Source organism: Lissotriton vulgaris, chromosome 8, assembly GCF_964263255.1.
Source record: "Lissotriton vulgaris chromosome 8, aLisVul1.2, whole genome shotgun sequence".
NCBI lineage: Eukaryota > Metazoa > Chordata > Amphibia > Caudata > Salamandridae > Lissotriton > Lissotriton vulgaris.
Genome location: NC_141696.1, coordinates 933,915,492 through 933,929,274, shown reverse-complemented (window position 1 = coordinate 933,929,274; position 13,783 = coordinate 933,915,492).

Sequence of the window (13,783 nt, the reverse complement as noted above, 5' to 3'; positions counted from 1 at the left end):
GTACAGGGCTACCATTCCGAATTCCCAAGAAGTGGAAAGGTACCCCTCAAATCTCTCCCACCCACACAGTGTCTCGGGTCTGCATAACTCCACCTCCACATGCCACTACACCACCTGGTCCAAGCAGCCCTCCGGCTTGCCAAGCCACTGATAGCTCTACCTCACCTGAGCCGCTCTCTCCCCAAGCAGGTCCTTCTTATGTCCCCGACACACAGCCAGTTCACAGTCTGCCTGACAGCCAAGTGTGAGTGATAGTCCAACTCACACACCTGTCTCTCTCACAGGTGGGCCTGTTCTGCCCATTGTTGCCCACCCTGATTGTGTTGCTGCCCATGGAAGGGTATAGTTGCACACACTCCCTGTGCAGATTCTCATGTACTCGCTCTGCACTTTGCCATACCCACTGTGCTTCCTGTCCAGCCCTTGCCCGTGCAGATTCTCATGGATATGCTCTGCACGTTGTCATGCGCACTGGCCTTCCAGTCCTGCCCTTGCCTGTGCAGATTCTCATGTACTCACTCTGCACTTTGCCATGCCCACTGTGCTTCCTGTCCTGCCCTTGCCTGTGCAGATTCTCATGGATATGCTCTGCACATTGCCATGCCCACTGGCCCTCCTGTCCTGCCCTTGCCTGTGCAGATTCTTATGTACCCACTCTGCACTTTGCCTTGCCCACTGGCCCAGTTGTTCTGGCGTGTTGGTCTATTCCTTAGGCAGCCTCGCATGTACTTGCTGTGAATTTTGCCCTGTACACTGGCCCTGTGCTCTGCTGTGTTGGACTTGTCCCTGTGCAGCCTCTCATGTACTTGCTGTGAATTTTGCCCTGGCCACTGGCCCTGTTGCTCTGCTGTGTTGGACTATTCCATGTGCAGCCTCTCATGTACTCACTCTGCACCCTGAACTGGCCACTAGCCCTGATGCTCTGCTGTGTTGGACTAATCCCTGTGCAGCCTCTCATGTACTTGCTGTGCATCCTTAACTGGCCACTGGCCCTGTTGCTCTGCTGTGTTTGACCATTCCCTGTGCAGCTTTTCATGTACTTGCTGTGAATTTTGCCCTGGACACTGGCCCTGTTTCTCAGCTGTGTTGGACTATTCCCTGTGCAGCCTCTCATGTACTTACTCTGCACCCTGAACCGGCCACTGGCCATGTTGCTCTGCTGTGTTAGACTATTCCCTGTGCAGCCTCTCATGTACCTGCTGTGCACCCTGAACTGGCCACTGGCCCTGTTGCTCTGTTGTGTTGGACTATTACATGTGCAGCCTCTCATGTACTTGCTGTGAATTTTGCCCTGGACACTGGCCCTGTTGCTCTGCTGTGTTGGACTATTCCCTGTGCAGCCTCTCATGTAATCACTCTGCCCCCTGGACAAGCCACTGGCCCTGTTGCTCTTCTGTGTTGGACTATTCCCTGTGCAACCTCTCACGTACTTGCTGTGAACCCTGAACCGGCCACTGGCCCTGTTGCTCTGCTGTGTTGGACTATTCCCTGTGCAGGCAGAATCTCATTTACTTGCTGTGAATTTTGCCCTGGACACTGTCCCTTTTGCTCCGCTGTGTTGAACTATTCACTGTGCAGCCTCTCATGTACTCATTCTGCATCCTGGACTGCCCACTGACCTTGCTGTTTTGCCCTTGCCTGTGCAGCTTCTCATGAATATGCTGTGCATTTTGTTCCTTGCTCTTCTCTACTGTTGGTGCCTATCTATGCAACATGTGAATAAAGACAGTTACTCCTGTTGTCTATTTTGTCAGTGTCCTTACTGAATAAAGTTATTTTGGTGTGTGCATATGTTTGGCCGTGCCCCATGCTCTATGAGGTTCTTCAACATTACCAAGGTCGTTGCTCGCCTACTCTTTTTTATTCACAGGGGTGACAGGGACTTCAGTTCTTTTTGACACTGATACTTGTGCCATCTGTGGTGTCAATTCAACCTGTGTTGAAGTTCTCATTTTCCAGGTTTTCAATTGTTGTCTACATTGCCAGTTTGGGGGACACAGCCAGCACGGAGTGTGACTCTGTGCACAGGTTTGCATGCAGGCTGGGCAATGTCATCATGTATGTGTCTTATTTTCTTATGTGTGCTCAGCTTTGTATGTCAATGGTCATCTTGTGATGGCCCGTCATCCTGGTCCCAAGGCCTACATGAGATGTGTGCACTTGGGTTGTCACAGGTGTGCTGTGTGTTGGTATGTCCATACTGTTCTGTCTGACTCCTACTTGTTGTTTTAGTCACTTGTGAGTGTGCAGAGTGTGTGACTGGCACATCAGTGTAGTGTTTGTTTGATCATCCATGTGTCTTGATTCTGTATGTGTAGACTGTGCAGACCTGCTGCTACACACAGCCATTGTGGTTGTGTTTCTTAGGCATTGCAGGCACATGCTGCCTTTTATCCTCCTGTATGGCATTATATGAGTGGTGTAATGCCATCCCCTATGTGTGCTTCTTGTACGTACTCTTTGTGGGCCTGGACTCCCTCTGATTGTGTTTTATGCATTCCTGCCATGTCCACTGATGACGTGCAGTACACTTAACTTGGATGTCGGCTCTCGCCTTGCTTTGTGTGTGTGTATGTGCCTCCCCATCACTTTATTTGTTACATTGTGCTGTGTGGTGCATTTGTTTGGGCTGGGGCTATGTGCCACTCAGGTTCTTTCCCTGATCATTCCTTTGTGGGGTTCTTGTGCTGTTCGGCAGTCATTGATGTTCATCTGCTGTTCAGCTGGTGTGCTGGCCAGTGCTATGTTCAATTTAATTCCACCATTGTGTCCCAGATCTGTGAAACTGTTGTAGTTGTGTTGGATGTATGTGTGTTGGCTGTGTTGTTGCTTCACTTCCAGGGTGTGCTGATTTGTGTTGTATGGATTGGTGTTGTGCCACTCCTGTCTGTGTGTGACTGGTATGCTTTGTGTGCACACACTGCTTGGTGTGTGTACAGTGCTGTGTGTATGTGGCCTTGACATTGCCTGATGTGCATCCCCTGATGTCCTGCAGTGTTTGTTCAGTGTGTTTGGCCTGTGCATCTGTGGTTGGTTTGATGTGGCTGTGTTGTTCTTTGATGGTGCATTTCTTGTGTTATTTATGGTATGCTGTGTGTGCTTTGTTAATGAGCGATGAGGTTGTGCACTTTTGTTGTGTCTGTGCTCCCATTGTCTTACCACAGTTTGGCTGAGGGGGTATGTCTGTTTTTGTTGTGGCACTGGTGTTGTGTGCTGCTATTGTGAGGGGGTATGTGTGTACATTCCTCCTGGTGTTTGTCAGTAATGGAGTATGTATATGGGCCCTGTGTGTTGTGCTGGTGGTGTACTCCTGTGAGATGGTTGTATGCAAGTGTGGCTGCTCCCATTTTGACTTCCAGGCCTTCCTTTGTTCCTTGTGACTTTACCTGGTATGCCTTGTAGTCTCCCAGTGTTGTTGCACTGGGGTGCCTGTGGTTTGAATTCACTGACTGTCCCAGCCGTGTGTGGTTCGATGGTCTGAGGGTGGTGTTCTGTGTTCCTTGTCTTGCATGTGATGGGCACATGCTTGTTGTGTGTCTCCATGGCCTCCTATTTGTGTAAATCCCACTTTGGCTTTCTGATTTGTTGTGCTTCATTGCTGTTGTCATTTTGGGTGTCTGTGTGTCAGTGTGTGGTATATGTGTGTGCCTGTGCAGGCTGTGTCGATATGTATGTTTGTTCCTTGTAGGTGTTCATTTGGTGCTTGTACTCATGTTTGTTTCCATGTTTGTGGTGGGGTGTTGTGTGTGTGTTCCCCGGGCACAGTGCTGCGTGTTGTTTGTTCCTTTGCAGCAACTCCTGCAGTGTCTGTCTCCCTGGTTGTTTGTTGTGTGGTGCAGGGTGTAGATTCAGCTGGCTTGCTGTTGTATACAGGATGGGTACATGGTCTGTGCCTTTATGGTGTTTGCTGATGTGTGGTGGGAGGAGGTGTGTCCCTGAGGTCTTGGTGCCCTGCCTGTGCTTTGGACTGGCCCTGCCTGCTGCATTGTGCGCATGTATTCACCACTGTGGTGACATGACCTGGACATTAGTGCATGATCGCGAAAGATGTGTGTCCAGCGTGACTTGGAGGCAGGTGGGTCATGTGTGGGTGAATGAATGAATGAAATAGCTCTTTTACAGCACATGGCTACCTGGAGGTATCCCAGCTTTTGAAGCTGCGACAGAGAGGGACTGAAGGTGAAACAGGGATCAATTATTTGTTAGATTCCAGGGAAGAGCCAAGGGTGCCCTTGTGGATGTGTTACTGCCCCAGCAGGGTGTCTGTTGTGGATTTGGACCCTGTGTCAGCCTGTGTGTTGTTTTTGTATAGTTGCGTACCTGCAAGGGTGTCTGCAGCGAGCCATGAGTTCAGAGTGATGTAGCAGGAACAGCACAGGGAACATGTGTAGAGTGGGGTCCATGGTGGTCGTGACCGGGTGGAGCGGACTGCGACTCTGGTTTCGTGCGCCACTGTCAAGCTTCCGCCGTCTCTGATTGAGCAGTGTCCCTGCTGCGGTGCTTCTGCTTGTTTGGGGCATCCTAATTTGTGGAGCGGGGCGAACATTATTTCCCACAGCGGTGAGTCTCCATTGGCTCACTCCGCCGCAGTGGCGGGTGCACTTTCTTGGCGGTGCACATCACACCGCAGCTGACGGGAATTGACCGATGTTTAGCAATGCTAATATGGCGGATGTTTTTACAGCTGCTCGCGGGTGTAAAATTAGTTTTTCCGCAGCGCCAGCACCACGGTGGTGCCAGCGTCCGACATCCAAATGGACCCCTTAATACATATATTCAAAAATAATATCAATTAAAAAACATTAAAAAAATGTTAAACATACATATACAATACATACTAAAATACATAACACCAAAAAAAATGGATAATATTTACAACAATATTTTAGGTAACGATATTATTTACCTCGATATTACTTACTTCGATATTAAACAAATCGATATTATTCACCTTGCAGTTGATATTCTAGTCAATGATATTCTTGATTTCGATACTCTGTCCGTACGATATTACAAACTCGATATTAGTGTAGGTCGATATTAAAATGTCAATATTTTGACTGCTCACCCCCTAGATGGAAGAGGTAGGTACCTTTGTCCAGATAGGTAACCTTGCTTCTAGTCAGGATAAGGGGGATACACATTCTAGATAATCCCGTTTCACCCCCTTAGTAGCTTGGCATGAGCAGACAGGCTTATCCCAAATGCAATGTGTAAAGTATTTGTATCAACACTCACAGTAACACAGTGCAAACACCACAAAAGGACACCACACCAGTTTAGACAAATAAAATATGTATCCAACACACACAGTTAAAAAAAAAGACTTTCAAAAGGTTTCAAGAACTTGTACCATGGAAAACTATGGATGCGTGACTTTTCACCAAAGTAAGTGTAGATGCATCAACGTTCATAAGCCAAATAGCTGCAGCGTCTGAAAACAAAGAGATGCAACACTTTTGAAACCTTGGGGAGGCGATGCGACAGTCCTGCTGCATACACAGAAAGGGTTGCATCGAATCCGGTCTGTACGGGGAGTGATGCGTTGATTCTTCATGACGGTTCCGGTCCGTGGGTGATGCGTCAAAAGTATTAGCCACACAGGTACGATGCATGGAAATCAGAGATGCGCCGGTGATCGATGAGGCGGGTGGCGTCGAGCGGCGATGCGTCTGTGGTCTTCAGCCGCAATCCTTTAATGCGTCGATTCTTGTAGCGGCGTTAGGCCCTGCTGCCGTTTCAGCAGCGGTGCATATATGTGTTGGGAAAACAGCTGCAAGAAGAGTGATGCTTCGAGTTCTGTAGTTTTTTTACTTTCTTCTTTCTTCCAGCTCCCAAACACCAGTAACAACCTACAGAGGCCCAAAACTGGCAAAGGCACCTCTTGGTAGGTCAGAACTCACAGCAGCAGAGTTCAGGGGAGCTGGGGGTGAAGTCTTTGTGTCCCTGAGACTTCAGAACAGGAGGCCAGCACACTTCAGGCCCTTGGAGATCTCCTTCAAGCAGGGGACACAGCACACAGCAAAGTTATGTTAACTCATATTCGTAAAGCGCACGGCTACTCCATGGAGTGTTCCGGCGCTCGGCAGAACATAAACCACATAACATCAGACCAAGCGCAACCACAACTCTGCTGTTCACAACTGGAAGAGCTATGTTTTCAGACTTTTCCTAAAAGTGAGGAGGTCTGGCTCTGTCTGATGGAGAAAGTTAGGCTATTCCACAGCTGAGAGGCCAAAGCATGAAAAGATCTGCCCCCTACCAGGGAATATTGAAACTAAGGGACGGTGGTCAAAAGTAGGAAGAAGATCTCAGAGTACTCTGAGGAAGATAAGGTTGAAATCTATCCCTAAGGTATGGGGCTCCAATCTTGTGGAAAACTTTAAAGACCAGGACCAGGGCCTTAAAAAGTATTATTTTCCGCACCCGGAGCCAGTGCAGTAAAGACAGAAGCTGGGTGGTGTGGGTTCTGGACCCTATCAAACAGATAGCCCTACCCGCCGAGTTCTGAATCACTTGTAGTCGGCCCAAGAGGTAGTCCAGGAGCCGAGATACAAGAAGTTAACATAGTCCAGTCTAGAGACTTACAAGGCCTGAACCACAGTTTTCCTGTAGGTGATGGAAAGCAAGGGGAGGAAACCATGCAGCATTCTCAGCAGTCCGAAACAGTCCCCAGCCACAGTATGGACTTGGGCCTTCATAGAAAGGGCTGCATCCAACTTGACTCCTAGGTTTTTCATGGTGGAGACGGAAGACACAGGGGGAACATTTCTGTGGCCACCATGTATGCCAGGCTTCATATGACCGTGGACCGAAAAATATGATCTCGGACTTCTCAGAGTTTTATTTTAGATGGTTATGACTTAGCCAAGAGAAGACTTTAGAGAGACAGGTATTTATTAAGTTGCCATTAAAATCAACACCCTTTCTCGCATTTGAACAGCAGCTGGGTGTCAGACACTACTTTGGCCCCAAATTTCTTGGTGAGAAGGGCGAGAGGGGCCTTATACAAAATAAATAATGTTGGGCTCAATATAGAGCCCTGGTGGACACCCACATTCATAGGAGGGATCTCTGCAGCAAAAGGAGGAGACCAAATGGTTTGGGAGCGGTCAACAAGGAAAGACTCGAACCACCTCAATACTGTGCCGTCAATACCGCTCTCCCTGAGTTTTTACAGTAATCTATTATGGGACATGGTATCGAAGACTGCAGAGAGGTATAATAAAACGAAGACCGCTATACCACTATTATCAAGCGTAGCTTCAATAGTTTCCGCCATTTCAAGCAGAGCTGTTTCAGTGCTAAAGTTAGCTCTGAAACCTGTTGGTCTCCACATAATTTGTTAAAACTCCATTAGCATATTTCTCTACAACCTTAGAGGAGAAAGCCAGGAGTGATATAGGTGTATAGTTACCAGCGACCTTGTGGTCTGCCGATGTTTCTTTAGAAGCGGAAGGATTTTAGCATGTTTCCACGCTTGTCGCCTCGACCCTTCCCACAAACCGGTGTTCAGAATTGGGTTCACTATAGGGTTGATCACTTCCGCTATAGCAGACAGGACTTTAGCTGGGCAGGGAGCAGCGGGGAGCCCGATTTCAGGGATTTCAAAAGCACCAAATATTGCTCCGGGGAGATCACAGGGAACTCCGAAAGGGAGGCGATGGAACGGGGAGACAGCTCTAAAAGAGGTTTCCCAACATCCTCCTGGTCCAGCGGCAGGACAGTAATGGAATCCTGGATGATTTAAATATTATTGTAAAAAAAACGGGCCCTACGATCTGTCCAGTCACTTGTGGGAGCAAACGGATGGCAGGTAGTCGTAGGGGAGAAGAAATATATTACAATATTGAAGAGGGGTTTACTTTTGTTGGCTGCAAAGTCAATTTTTGTTACAAGTTTCTTTTCTCACATACTATTTTATAATGTTTTTTTCAAAGCAAGTTTATACAGTGATTTATCAGAGGGGCTATAATTTGTCAGTCACTCTCTTTCAAGATGTTTGAAGGCCCTCTTACTGTCCCTTAGAGCTTCCATGAACCAAGGAGCCAAATCACTGCCAAAGTCCTTTTCCTTTCCTTTTCAGAAACAGTAACTTCAGCCCAGCCCCAGACACACAGCAAGGGCAGTAATTCTCATCAGTCTCTCCAGCCTGTCTCCTTGGCAAAGGTTCCTCTTGAATTCCAGGATTCATCTAAAGTCTGGAGTTTTCGGTCTGATACTTATATCCCAAAATGTCTTTGTTCTGTTTGTGCAAGGGGCTCTGAGTCCAGTTCACACCAGTTCTGGGACAACTATGCAAGTGAACAAAAACATCCATTGTCAGTGTGAGCCTTGGCTCCAGACGCATCACAGGGGGCAAAGTCAGCAGTGTGGAAGACAGGCACAGCCCTATTCAGGTACGGGTGTTACTCCTTCCACTACTCCAAAATATGTGTTATTAAATCCTGACTTCAGGGATACTAAACTCCATTTTTCTTTCTTATCCCTCTGGGAAGATATGCTTGTAAAATGTTACAAAGCATTCCCTTTTTTGTCCTATGAGGCAAGATAGTCTTTAAATAGTTAAAAAATTAAATTGGCAATATTTCACTATCAGGACATGTTACACACCAGTACATGTCCTACCTTTCACATACACTGCACCCTGCCCAGGGGGTACCTTGGGCCAACAATAGGGGTGCTCTGTATGTAAGAAAAGGGAAGGTTAGAGCACGGCAAGTGGGTGTACTTGCCAAGTCAACATGACAGTTAACAAACTGCACAAAGGCACCGCTATGGCAGGCCTGGGGCATCTTTTAAGGGCTACTCATGTGGGTGGCACAATAGTAGCATTTGATCTACCAGCCCTGGCACACTCAATGCACTTTTTCAGGGGTCTACTGGTAAATCAAATATGCCAATCATGGATAACCAATCACAATAACAATTTACACAGAGAGCATATGCACTTTAGCACTGATTAGCAGTGGAGGAAGAAGCTAAATGTTTGAGGATAACCCTGCAAAAAGGGCCATTTCCAACACATAGCCAAACATCTTGCAAAGAACATAGCAATGCATCTAACAAACTCATACTTCAACATATCTCACAAATACATATCATACATTAGTCAATTTGCCCTATTTATACCTACACTCCAAATCACTCAGGAACACACTGCAAATCAGCTCCCCTTGGAAACTCCAGTCTCCAGAACCAACAGTGCATGTTCAGAAAAGTTCAATATTCTCCCTGGTTGGGTTTTAAGAGCCAGGAAAATTTTTGCAGACCCCTAACAAAGAGGAGTTTCTCTTATTCCGCAACCATCTTCTGCTACCAATTTTTGGCCGCAAAACACGTGTTCCAATATTTTAGGACGATCCAAAATGTTGGAATCTCTAAATTTTGCCTCATACAGTTTTTCCTTTGAAAATAAATGTGGAAAAAGGCACAACCACCCAACTTTAGTTTAGCAAAGTACTGAAATATGCAACTGGGACTACTGAATAACTGGGTTTTCAAATGAAATGGTTTTATTACAGAAATCTGAAAATTATGTGGTACAGAATAAATGTAATGATGGCTCAAAGTGCAATGTTAATACAGTATAGTCAAATAATCAGAAATCATTCTAAATATTAACTGAGCAGCGCAATCAAGAAAAGTTTGTACTGCATTGCTATAGGCATGTGAAAATCTGCAATGAAAATCTGGCTCACTCCCAGAATCAGGTTCTATTTTACAATTCGTGCATATGAAATTAGCTGGAATGTCAGAAACCGGTCCTCGGAAGTTTGTTTCCGGTCCAGGGAAGACATGGCTTGGCAGTTCGGGCTGGACTGTTCCCATGAGGCACAGGGTCAGACTGATTTGCATATAGCCATGTCTGAACTGGGGTGGCAGAGTGGGCTAAAGAACGGTGATGGATTAAACCCAGATCTTTTGACTGGGTGTGAGTGTTTGATTGATTCAGATACTCCGTCCATCACCAACCCCTTTTGTTCCGCTTTTGGCCGCCATAAGTGTGGCAGGGTATGCTCAGACTTGAGTCCCTTGCTCACTTTGCCACTGGATTCAAGCAAGCCGGGCTGAAGACGGCTGGAATGCCAGAAACCAGTCCTCGGAAGCTTGTTTCCGGTCCAGGGAAGACATGGCTTGGCAGTTCGGGCTGGACTGTTCCCATGAGGCACAGGGTCAATCAATCAATCAATCAAAGACATTTGTAGAGCGCACTACTTACCCGGAGGGTCTCAAGGCACTTGGGGGGGTGGGGGGGGGGTGCTGCTACTGCTCGAACAGCCAGGTCTTGAGCTTCTTCCTGAAGGAGAGGTGGTCTTGGGTCAGGCGCAGGTCGGTCGGGAGGGAGTTCCAGGTATTGGCGGCCAGGTAGGAGAAGGACCTTCCTCCTGTTGTCGCTCTTCGGATGCGGGGGACGGCGGCGAGTGCGTGGTTGGTCGATCGGAGGTGGCGTTTGGGAGCGTAGAAGTTGAGGCGGTTGTTGAGGTAGCCCGGGCCTTGGTCGTGTAGGGCTTTGTGTGCGTGGGTGAGGAGACGGAAGGTGATTCTCTTGTTGACGGGGAGCCAGTGCAGGTCTCTCAGATGTCCGGAGATGTGGCTGCGTCGGGGGATGTCGAGGATGAGTCTGGCTGAGGCGTTCTGGATCTGCTGTAGTCTCTTCTGGAGCTTGGCGGTGGTTCCGGCGTAGAGGGCGTTGCCGTAGTCCAGTCGGCTGGTGACGAGGGCCTGGGTGACCGTCTTCCTGGTCTCGGTGGGGATCCACCGGAATATCTTCCGTAGCATGCGCAGGATGTTAAAACAGGACGCGGAGACGGCGTTGACTTGTCTGGTCATGGAGAGGGAGGAGTCCAGGATGAAGCCCAGGTTGCGTGCGTGGTCTGTCGGTTTGGGTGCGGTGCCCAGGGCGGGGGGCCACCAGGAGTTGTCTGAGGCAGAGGGCGAGGAGCCCAGGATGAGGACTTCCGTCTTGTCTGAGTTCAGTTTCAGGCGGCTGGTCGTCATCCACTCGGCTACGTCTTTCATCCCTTCGTGAAGGTCGGCTCTGGCGGCGGGGGGGTCGTTGGTCAGGGAGAGGATCAGCTGGGTGTCGTCAGCGTAGGAGATGATGTTGAGGTTGTGTTGGCGTGCGATGGCCGCGAGGGGGCTCATGTAGACGTTGAAGAGGGTGGGGCTCAGCGAGGATCCTTGAGGGACGCCGCAGATGACTTCGGTGGCCTCTGACTTGTACGGTGGTAGACGGACTCTCTGTGTTCTTCCGTCGAGGAAGGAGATGATCCATTCCAGTGCCTTCTCCTGGATTCCGATGTTGCTGAGGCTTTGCACTAGGGTGCGGTGGCAGACAGTGTCGAATGCCGCGGAGAGGTCTAGGAGGATGAGGGCCGCTGTTTCTCTGTTGTCCATCAGGGCTCGGATGTCATCGGTGGCAGCGATGAGGGCGGTCTCGGTGCTGTGGTTGACTCGGAAGCCAGACTGTGAGGGGTCGAAGGATCCATTCGTCTTGAGGAAGGCGGCCAGCTGTTTGTTGACGGTCTTCTCGATGACTTTGGCTGGAAACGGGAGGAGCGAGATGGGGCGGTAATTCTTGAGTTCGGTGGGGTCCGCTGTAGGTTTCTTGAGTAGGGCGCTGTGTTCGGCATGCTTTCAGCTCTCCGGGAAGGTGGCGGTGTCGAAGGAGGTGTTGATGATGTCCCGCAGGTGGGGTGCGATGACAGCGTCGGCCTTATTAAAGACGTGTTGAGGGCAGGGGTCGGTTGGAGATCCGGAGTGGATGGAGTTCATCATGCGGACGGTGTCTTCGGTGCTGATCGGAGTCCAGGCGCGGAGGGTGGTGGTGGGGGGCTGTGGTTCGGTCGTGGCGTGCGTCGGTTGAGTGCTGAAGCTGTTGTGTATGTCCGCGATCTTGTTGTGGAAGTAGGAGGCGAGGGAGTTGCAGAGGTCTTGCGATGGGGTGATGTCATTGTTTACGGCGTTGGGGTTGGAGAGCTCTTTCACGATGTTGAAGAGTTTCTTGCAGTTGTGTGCGTTGTTGTCCAGCCGGCCCTTGAATGCAGTTTTCTTGGTGGCGCGGATCAGTTGGTGGTGCTTCCGGGTGGCAAGCTTGAGGGTGGTTCGGTGTTGGTTCCCTTCTCCAGGCTTTCTTGAGGGCTCGGCAGTTCTTCTTGGAGCTCTTGAGTTCGTCGGTGAACCATGGGGCCTTCTTGCTGCCGGGTCTGCTGGGCGGGGTCCTCAGTGGGGCGAGTTTGTCCGTGCAGTTGCTGATCCACTTCGTGAGGTTGTCGGCGGCCTGGCTGGGGTTCGCTGAGCTGGGGGGAGGGTGCTGGCTCAGGGAAGCGGCGAGCTGGTCGGCTGTGATCTTGTTCCAGCTTCTTCGAGAAACCTGTTGCTGGTGGTGGTGGATCGTCGTTCTTTTGAAGGTGAAGTGGACGCAGCAGTGGTCCGTCCAGTGGAGTCCGTTTGCGTGGCTGAAGGGGATGTCTTTGCTGGATGAGAAGACGGCATCAAGTGTGTGTCCGGCGAGGTGGGTGGGGGTGGACACCAGCTGCTTGAGACCGAGGTTGGCGAGGTTGTCGAGCAGGGTGATGGTGTTGCGGTCGTTGTTGTTCTCCAGGTGGAAGTTGATGTGCCCCAGGAGGATGTAGTCAGCGGAGGGGAGGGCATGCGGGCTGATGAAGTCGGCGATGTCCTCGCTGAATTGTGTGCGTGGTCCCGGGGTCGGTAGATCAGGGTGCCTCTGAGGGTGGTTTTGGGTTCCGTGTGGATCTGGAAGAGCAGGTGTTCGGCGGTTGTCAGGGTGTCGTTGGTGTTGGTGTTGATGCGGATGGTGTCCCTGTAGATGATGGCGATGCCTCCTCCAGTCTGGTTGTCGCGGTCTCTTCGGGTGATCTTGTAGCCCTCTGGGATGGCAATGGCGATGTCGGGCGCTGAGGAGTCGTTCATCCAGACTGACTGATTTGCAAATAGCCATGTCTGAACTGGGGTGGCAGAGTGGGCTAAAGAACGCCCCCATTCGTCAGACTGAGTGTTTGATTGATTCAGATGCTCCGGCCATCACCAACCCCTTTTGTTCTGCTTTTGGCCGCCATAAGTGTGGCAGGGTATGCTCAGACGTGAGTCCCTTGCTCACTTTGCCACTGGATTCAAGCAAGCCGGGCTGAAGACGGCTAGAATGCCAGAAACCGGTCCTCGGAAGCTTGTTTCCGGTCCAGGGAAGACATGGCTTGGCAGTTCGGGCTGGACTGTTCCCATGAGGCACAGGGTCAGACTGATTTGCATATAGCCATGTCTGAACTGGGGTGGCAGAGTGGGCTAAAGAACGGTGATGGATTAAACCCAGATCTTTTGACTGGGTGTGAGTGTTTGATTGATTCAGATGCTCCGTCCATCACCACCCCCTTTTGTACTGCTATGAAATTAGACAAAGGCGCAGTTTCAGCATTGCATGGTCCCATATGAGAATTATTTTCTTTATTGAATTATTTAAAGTCAATATACATATACAGTCTCGTTTTTTAAGAGCAGGCAGCAGGCTGTGGGACCACTGCATGCTCATGAAAATATTTTTATTTACATTCTCAAACCCCTTCTACTTTGCGAAAGGGTTACCTTCAGTTTTCAACTGGTGTTAAAGTATTCCTGTTTTTTTTTTACCGGAATTCAGCCGCAAAACAGCACATACCATATTGATTTGGTATTTGAAAGGGACGCCCTAAACACGCCCCTTCCAAATACCAAATCGCGATTGCAAAATAAGAATAAATAACTAGTACTGAATTTGTACATTTGA